The sequence below is a fragment of the Alligator sinensis genome, unplaced genomic scaffold (genome assembly GCF_000455745.1).
Source record: "Alligator sinensis unplaced genomic scaffold, ASM45574v1 scaffold204_1, whole genome shotgun sequence".
In the NCBI taxonomy this organism is placed as follows: Eukaryota; Metazoa; Chordata; order Crocodylia; family Alligatoridae; genus Alligator; species Alligator sinensis.
The window spans coordinates 2176-11149 of NW_005842363.1; positions in this window are offsets into that span (position 1 = coordinate 2176).

Consider the following 8974-nt stretch of genomic DNA (forward strand, 5'->3'; position numbering starts at 1 on the left):
GAAAATCTCATCGGTGAATGTTTGTTCATAACCTTTTTCAAACCGCCCTTTGGCTCTAGACACCCTCACGTGGTCTCCTTTTCTAAACAAGGGTGCTGCTGGTTTTATTTTGAAATAGTCCCCGTACACGGCTTTCCACACCCGTGGAGAGTTTGAGAAGTTCACGTCAACAGGCCTGGTGCGAATAGTTCTGTGAAAACTGTGATTGTAGCTCTTTATAAACTCTGGTAACACATCAATGTAGCGAAAGGTGTTGCGGGCTGTAAAATACCTCCACATCTTTGATTTTAATGTTCTGTTAAACCTCTCTACCACCGCCGCTTTCACTTCACTATTTGTCACAAAATGGTGAACATTATACTGTTTTAACAGCTTACTTAAAGACTTATTTAAAAATTCTTTTCCCCGATCAGTCTGTAATTTTTGAGGTACACGGCCCTCTGTAAAAATGGTTTTAAAGGCTCAAGCTATTTCACCACCTGACTTGTCTTTTAGACCCACGGCCCACGCATACTTTGATAATATGTCTATCGCTGTTAAGATGAACTTAACCCCGCTGTTGTGTTTAGAAAACTGCTGCATATCCACCAAATCTGCCTGCCATTGTGCATCAATATCTGAAACAACAGTCTTGTTTCTTTTAAAATGTCTTCTTGCTGGTTTGTGCAGGGTATAAGCATCCTGGTCTGAAAGCCAGGCGGTCACCCCCCTTCTGTTCAGGAACTTATTCTGCCTTTTGGTAGCTTCAAAAAACGTGTTCACCCCACCAAAACTGCCAGCTTCACCAGGAGAGTAATAAACTTCCTTTAACATAGCCTCCTGTGTAGACATGTCTGTTAACAGTTCCCCCCCCTACACTTACCCCCACGCTAACACCCATGTGGTGCATTCAAACACTTGAGGACAAATTTAAACCACAGCACAAAGACACCGTCTTCCAAATTCTCAACTTCTGCTTAGTGGTCAGGAACCTGATAGGCCATAACAGCACCATGTGATCTAGGGCGGATCTTGCAGCATGACGGGTTGGGCTTTGAGGGTCTGCCTGGGTTGTCCTTCTGATGTCATGAACCATGTGGTGTTGGTGTCACACACCACATGATTGGGGTCAGGGGCGGAGTTGCTGATGTCACGCACCATGTGACCGGGGTCAGGGGCGGAGTTGCTGATGTCATGCACCACATGACCAGGGTTAGGGGCGGAGTTGCTGATGTCATGCACCACATGACCAGGGTCAGGGGGTGTGGTTGGTGATGTCACACACCATAAAAGGGGAAAGGGGCGGAACGAAGGGGCGGGACTTCCGGTCCCGCCCACCTGTCACATTTGCATTGAAGGGCAGAGAGCCTTTATACTACTATTACAATTTGGTTTAGTCTCAATAGACATGATTTTTTAAGCAACAATTTATTTTCTACCTCCCATATATCTCTCTGACAGCATGTCACTACCTGATATCTCTAGAAAGTAAAAGAAAAAAGAAAAAAAAATCTATGCCTATGTGTCATGTATATAGTATCTCTGGTATTTTATCCAGAAAACAAATTACAGCGATTGCAAATGAGCAAAAAACAGAATAGTGGTCTGAAGCCCCCTTTAAAATATCTTTTCATAGATAGTTAAAATATCAAAAGACTGCATCTTTAAAGAGGTTGTTTTTGTTTTTTAACTGAGGGAGTTTGTGCCCTAATCCTTGAACCAGTGGCAAAAGCTTTAGAGTTGAATTGATATGTAGTCCAGTTTCTTGATTAACTGGGCATGAGAGATTTATTTTGTTCCCTGCTGGTCAGTTCAGTGAGTGGCACTGATCTCTGACTTCAGATAAAATTGAAGATTTTAAATGCATCCTCCTGGTTTGACATGGCAATGATTTATCTCAGTACCTATTCACATCAGGGAACCAGAGAGGGGTCAAGAAAGTCTGGCCTGGGTCATGGGGAGGGTCACTACAATAAAATATACAGGCAAATCTATTTAAATGCAGGAGAAATGCAGTTACACATCTGGTAATCAGTGTTGGTGCAGGTGTTGCTGGAATAAGATTCAGGCAGATTAATTATTTGCACAGATTATGTCAATGATTTGCAATGGATTTAAGGGAGGCTTCCTGGCAAGGACTGGAAGGAGGATTGTTTGTGATTAACTTAAAAGCAAGGATAAAGCAATGCCATTATTAAGTAAATACTACAGTCTAAACCAACATTTGCTAGCTGCTTGGTAAACTCTTGCATACTGATTGGCTTTGGCTGGCAGGGCTGAGAATAATAAAAAATAAGGTGATCACAGAGGAGCATCCCTAGTTGAATGCACGAGAATGCTGTGTTTGTATTTTCACATGCTCTTTCAATGAATGACTGGCTTGTGGAGGAGAGTGGAAATGAATTAGAATTCTCCAAATATTGAGATTCAGTTGCCATAATGTGCTTATGGGCATTATAGTGGAAATGAGTATCTGGAGGCAGATTGAGGGACTTGACCTAATGCCCTTATCTCTCCGTCCTCCAACTCCAGTCTAATGAACATATACTCATAATTATGTCTCAAATAGTTTTTATCTAATTTTAAAGTGGATAATTTATAGCACTTGTACAAAAATGCAATAAGTTTCATTAAAATATTCAGCATGAGGAGAACTTTGAGCAGAATATATTTCCTTACTGTTCTACAAAGTCATACATATTTATAATATTAAAACTCTTCAGTTGCTTTAATAATAGCATTCTATTCCATAGATCTGAATACTAATGTTAATATTTCTGCTGTGCTAGAGGGCTGTGTGCAGAATAGCTTACATTTTATACTTTCCATTTTTTGTTGTGTGCATGTTACTGATTTTCATTACTTTACCTTTAATTAAGAGTTGTTGTGACAGAAAGTACATTGGAAGTAAGAAATAAATATTAGGAAAAAAATGAATACTGTAACACAGCTCAAAAAGGGTCCAGTTCTGCATGGTACTCAGCATTTGTTATGAGAACTTTTTCAGCTTCCATTCTGAAAGGCAGAAGATACTCATTTAGACATCATTTAGGAGCAGTAGCACAAAAAAGGAGTGGGTGACTATGGTGCCAGAAAGTCACCTGCCACTGTTGCTTCTAGCCCTGCCACCACCATAGCCAACCTGGCCTGTGCCACTACCACTGCTGCCCAGGACACAGACCCCGATTGTTATGTTTCTGCTTAGTAGGAGCAGGCCCTTAGGCTAGATCAACTAGGGTGCCACACCACTCTGGGATGTCACAAGATTTTTTTTACAAGTGCTGCTCAGTATTTATCACTGATAGGTGTTATCATTCACAAGGTAAATCCAAAGATTTCAACTAGGCTCCCTTAGTGTGAAAAACATTCTGACTGGGCATTTTTACACATGCATGCATCGCAGCGCCGCATGCAGTTATAAGTGGCGAAATGTGTGTCAGTGCTGAGAAAATGGCAGTGGCATGCTTTTGAACTAACACCTCGGAGGTGCTTTCGTTCAAAACTGAACCACGACCATTTTCTGCATGCAGATGTGCATTTCGTCGCTTATACAACTGCATGCGATGCAGTACAATTTGCCTGAGCTCGCATGCAGAGCAGACTCAACTAATCCAGTCTGCTCCAAAGCGGCGGATCTCCGGCATGTCACTGGAAAAGAAGTAGGTGTATAAATTCTCTCTCTTCTTACATGCCTCTAGTTACAATTCTCAAACTGCCTTCTGATTTTACATGCTGCATATTTTGGAGGTCCAGATTCAGTCCTGGATACCAAAGAGAGATGTATAAAATTGCTTAAAAAACTCTTGGCCTACTGGAATCACAGATGTACCCAACCAATTGGAGTAGACCATGATTCAGTGCAGTCACCAGGTATGTGTTTATTAGTGATGGTAGCCTCCCATCCTCATTGGATGATACAGTGATGCACTTCTAAAAATTACTGTTCAGGGGCAGTAGTTGCAAAAATTAAATTAGAAGCTACTTAGGGTACTAAAAGTATGTCTATATGGCCTTAGGAGTGAGCCGAGAAATGCAGCCAAGACAAAAGACCTACATGCTTATGCCTATTCCATGTGTACTTAGCCTACAAATTAGACAGTGTAGGATAATTTAGGACCTGCTCTGACAAATAGTTTGAGCATGGTGCACACAAAAGACTGCTGCAACCTGATGAGGGCTGCTTGCAAGCCACCTACACTCTACGATTTGTGGGTCTGGGGACACATTATTGGTAACAATGCACAATCGAGTTTACAGTACCAGTAAACAAGGTTAAGTCCTGGTTTCATACCAGGCAGTCACAAGTGGTGAGGTTTATTTCTCAGAAGTACTCCTAGGCTCATTGCAGAGGCCATATAGACATACCTTAAGTGTCCAGAACTACATTTTGGTCTTAATGAAGATGCCATAGCTACAAATCAGCTACCAAAGGTGCACAGTTGGACTCCGGTAGAACAAACAAACACTTTCTATGCTCATTATAGGCATTGGGATTGTGATTCTGTGCAGCTGTTACATAGTAATGATGAGGAAGGCTTCTTATTTTCTTTCTCCTTCCCAATATACACCTACAAAATCTGATTAAGGATGCATAATAGGAGTAACATGAGTAGAACTGTGCATCTTAGGGCAGGCAGTTGACAACTAAGAGCTTATTCTTTCTTTTCAGTTGTAAGCACCTATTTCCAGGCCACATTCTGCCCTCCCGTAAATTAACACAACATCTAACAAACTCAGCAAGAGCTGTCATGAAACCTGGCTTTAACCTGGTATATTTGTGTCATAGATTTCATTGTGTGTTGTTAGGAATAACATGCTTTTCAAAGTTCAGTATTGCATTCGGGTTGAAACAACCATGAAAATACCTGTTCAGAAAAACTATTTAGAATTTTAGCAATTATTACTGTATTATATATGGATTGTTTAAAATATATTTCATGTATACATTTACAGGCCTTTATGTCTAGAGGCTTGGGGCCTGTGCCTTTAAAGAATTAAATTTTAGTGAGGAGGTCCAGATTCTTAACAGTATTAAGTTCTCTCCTATTTAGGGCCCTAATGGATATCCAAGAATGTTTAGGGGCCGTAGTGATCCCTGAGTACCACATGTGCATTTGACAAAGACTCTTGCTTCATACTTCATTTAACTGTGTGTTTTTCTTCTCTCTTTCTGCAGAGAATTAGGGCTGGAAAGGACCTCTAGAGCTTGTATAGTCCAACCTCCTACCTGAGGTAGGATTATCCATTCTCTATCCAAACTATCCTGTTGCCAGCTAGGGCAAAGAAGCCCAATTTTTGTACTTTTTCAGGTTCCATTTTATACAGTAAATGATTTTCTGATCATATGCTTAAGAAGTCTTATTTGAAAACCTAGTGAATATGTTCAACCCACTAGGGACCTTTGAGAGCTGGGTACCCATGTGTCAAATTCAGCTCAACAATTCCTTTTCTAATCATAAGAGGTTTTTCAGTATAATTACAGGGTAACAACTATTTTGACAAATGTTGGTATATAGTGGCTCTTGGCAATCAATGATTTGGATTGTTTGTTTGTTTATGGAGGAAACCAATCTAGAAAAAAAATCACATTCTTCTTTCTTAAAAGAATAGCAGACTATTTTTAATAGTATATTAAAACAGTTGGTAGTTTTATTCATATTAGGTCTGCATTCCGATTCAAGTTTCAGACTGAGTGAAGTCTAGGCTTCAGGTTCACATTCAAATGTATAGACATGTTATGAGCTGATTTTGTAATATTTCCATTTTCTTCAATGATATGCATAGCATGTGTTGACTGAGCATGTTTTAGAGTCAAGAGCTACTTCTAAATTCAGACTGGCTGAAACCAAACCAAAGAAGTTGTTTCTAACCTGGGATTTAGAATCCCATATCTCCATTACTGTGAAATTTTAGGATCAAATAACGTTTGGGTTCACATTAAAATAGCTTATCAGTTTCAATATAGAGTATGTACACATATATGTAAATATATCCAGTAAGACTAGTATTATTTTCTGTATAGAATTACATAAAAATATATTCATTAAAAGAAAGTTGAAGTTGTAACCTTAATTTCCACCTCTTGTGAATTTGCATTATCTCATACTATTCCCCCCCCCACAGATTTTCTGTAGAAGTAAATATGCAAGTTTATTATAATTTCTCATGCACAAACTTTAGTTGATACTCATTCTCTAAATGTGAATGTTTTTCTGAACCATTTTTCTCATGGGCAATGCTATAGTAGTCTCATCAGGAAACTAAGTTAATGAACTTTGACTTTCACAGTACCATATGAACTGAGAGGTTATAGCAATAATTCTAATTTAACAGGTGGAAAAATTAGGCATGGATATTAAAACCAAAAGTATCAGAATTTCACACTTATTTCGGGTGCCCACTTTAAGACATCTAAATCACAGTTTTTTTAAGACTATGTAGTAGTTTTATGGCACTTTCAATATTCAAAGCACAATAGCCCACAGAGTTAAGAGTGTACTTGAGCTTCTAGAAGTTGGCACTAGTTGGTCTCCATTGGTGTGTCCAGACGAGCACATGTGTGCCTCTTGCAGCATCTCAAACCCATTTAATATGCTGCAAGAGGCATGCTGTGAATGACAAAATGCTTCCCACACTCATATATGCAGTGTAGGCCCCATGCTGTGTGACTAACAATACCATATAGCAGTCACTGCAGGGCCTGAAGACAGAATGTCAGGACCTGGCTGCGGAGGCAAACCAGGCCCTGGCCGCACTCCCACAAGGGGAGGCTCAGGACCTCTGCAACAACCCAATGCAGTCCTGGCCAGAAAAACTCTAGCGCTCATCTCTAGAGTGCTGCTAGGACCTCAGGGGGGCACAGGCAGGGTGTGTACATGGTGCCAGAGCGTGGACAGGACCAGCTGGTTCAACACCAGCACTCTCCCACACAGGGAGAGATCTCAGAAGCTCTGCCCATGCCTGGAGCCGCTCCACCACCCTTGCCTCCAGCTGTTGCCAGTTCTCTGGTGGAGAGGGGTCTGCAGGGTACAGGTAGACCCCCAAGTAGAACAGTGAGCCCACGCTTCAGTGCATCCCATGGAGTGCGGGTGAGAGTGAGCCCACCTAGCACCCCTCACCCACCACCAGGCCAAAACTCTTGACCCAGTTGACCTGGGCAGAGGAGCCCACCAAATACAATGCCTGGCAGGCCTCCACCTATGCCAGGTCACCCGAGCCCTGGACTGTGAGGAGTACATCCTTGGCATACGCTGGGGCAAAGCATCAACACCTGAAGACAGGAGGGCGATCCAGGCTGACCTGGACAGGCTCAGCAAATGGACGGACCACACCTGATGGTGTTTAACACTGAAAAATGCAAGGTTCTCCACCTTGGGAGGAAAAACCTGCAGCATCCTTATAGGCTCGGCAGTGCTATGCTGGCTAGTACTATGGAGGAAAAAGACTTGGGGGTCATCATTGACCACAAGATAAACATGAGCCTTCAATGTGATGCTGCAGCTAGTAAAGTGACCAAAATGCTGGCTTGCATCCATAGATGCTTCTCAAGCAAATCCCGGGACGTCATTCTCCCCTTGTACTCGGCCTTGGTGAGGCCGCAGGTATAGTACTGCATCCAGTTTTGGGCCCCACATTTCAAAAAGGATGTGGAGAAGCTTGAGAGAGTCCAGAGAAGAGCCACGCACATGATCAGAGGTCAGGAAAACAGACCTTACGATGACAGGCTGAGATCTATGAGGCTCTTTAGCCTGGAAAAGCGTAGGCTCAGGGGTGATCTGATGGCCACCTATAAGTTTATCGGGGTGACCATCAGTATCTGGGGGAACATTTGTTCACCAGAGCATGCCAAGGAATGATGAGGTCGAACAGTTATAAACTACTGCAAGACCGTTTCAGGCTGGACATAAGGAAGAATTTCTTTACTGTCCAAGCCCCCAAGGTCTGGAATAGCCTGCCATTGGAGGTGGTTCAAGCACCTACACTGAACCCCTCCAAGAGTAAATTGGATGCTTATCTTGCTGGGATCCTATGACCCCAGCTGACTTCCTGCCCTTCGGGCGGGGGGCTGGACTCAATGATCTTCCGAGGTCCCTTCCAGCCCTAATGTCTATGAAATCTATGACAGGACCAGCCACACTGCTGGCTTCCGGAGCAGCAACCCTGCCACCCACCTCCACAAGAAAATGTGGGAGGACTCCAGGGCCAAGGCATACAGCTGGCCTGACAGTGGGCAGCCTTGGTGCACCCCTCTCCTGAACGGGATGGGCTCCATCAGGGTCCAGTTGAGCTTGACCAAATACTCTGCAGAGGCATACAGCACCTGGAAAGCTTGCACGAAGCAGGGCCCAAAGTCAAAGGCCCACAGCATGCTTGTAAGGTACCTGTGATCCATTCTGTCAAATGCCTTCTCCTGGTCAAAGGATAGGAGGGCAAAAGACAGGCCCTTCCAGTGCACTAGCTCTAGGAGGAGCTAGTCCATCAGAATCTACCCGAGGACATGATGGTCTGGTTCCGCTCCCTGCCTGACCGGTCTCACACATATAAGATGACAAAGTCCCCACCAAGGACCAGGCTCTCACAAGGGTTCAGGGTGCCAATGTATGTGGTCACCCAGTGGAAGAAATCTGTCAACTCCAGGTCCCTTGCAGGGGTATACCTGTTCAGAAGGTTCAGGAACATCCCCTGTACCTGGAGGTGCAGCAGGCAACCTGGCACCACCTCAGTGTCCTGGAGAACCTCCAGCTGCAGGCCTGGGGAGAACAAGGTGGCCACCCTGCAAGAGGTGGCTGATAGGTGACTAAAAAAGACCTTGCCTCCCCACTCCAGCCACCAACTAGGCTCATCAGCTGGAGTCATCAGGGTCTCCTGCAGGAATACCATGGGTACCCTCCCTCCTGAAGGAAGGACAGCACCCAGCAGCTCCAGAGACCCTTTCTGTAGCTGTGGACATTGAGGATCACCATCTTAAAAAACCTCATGGCTGGGGGGCAGGGGG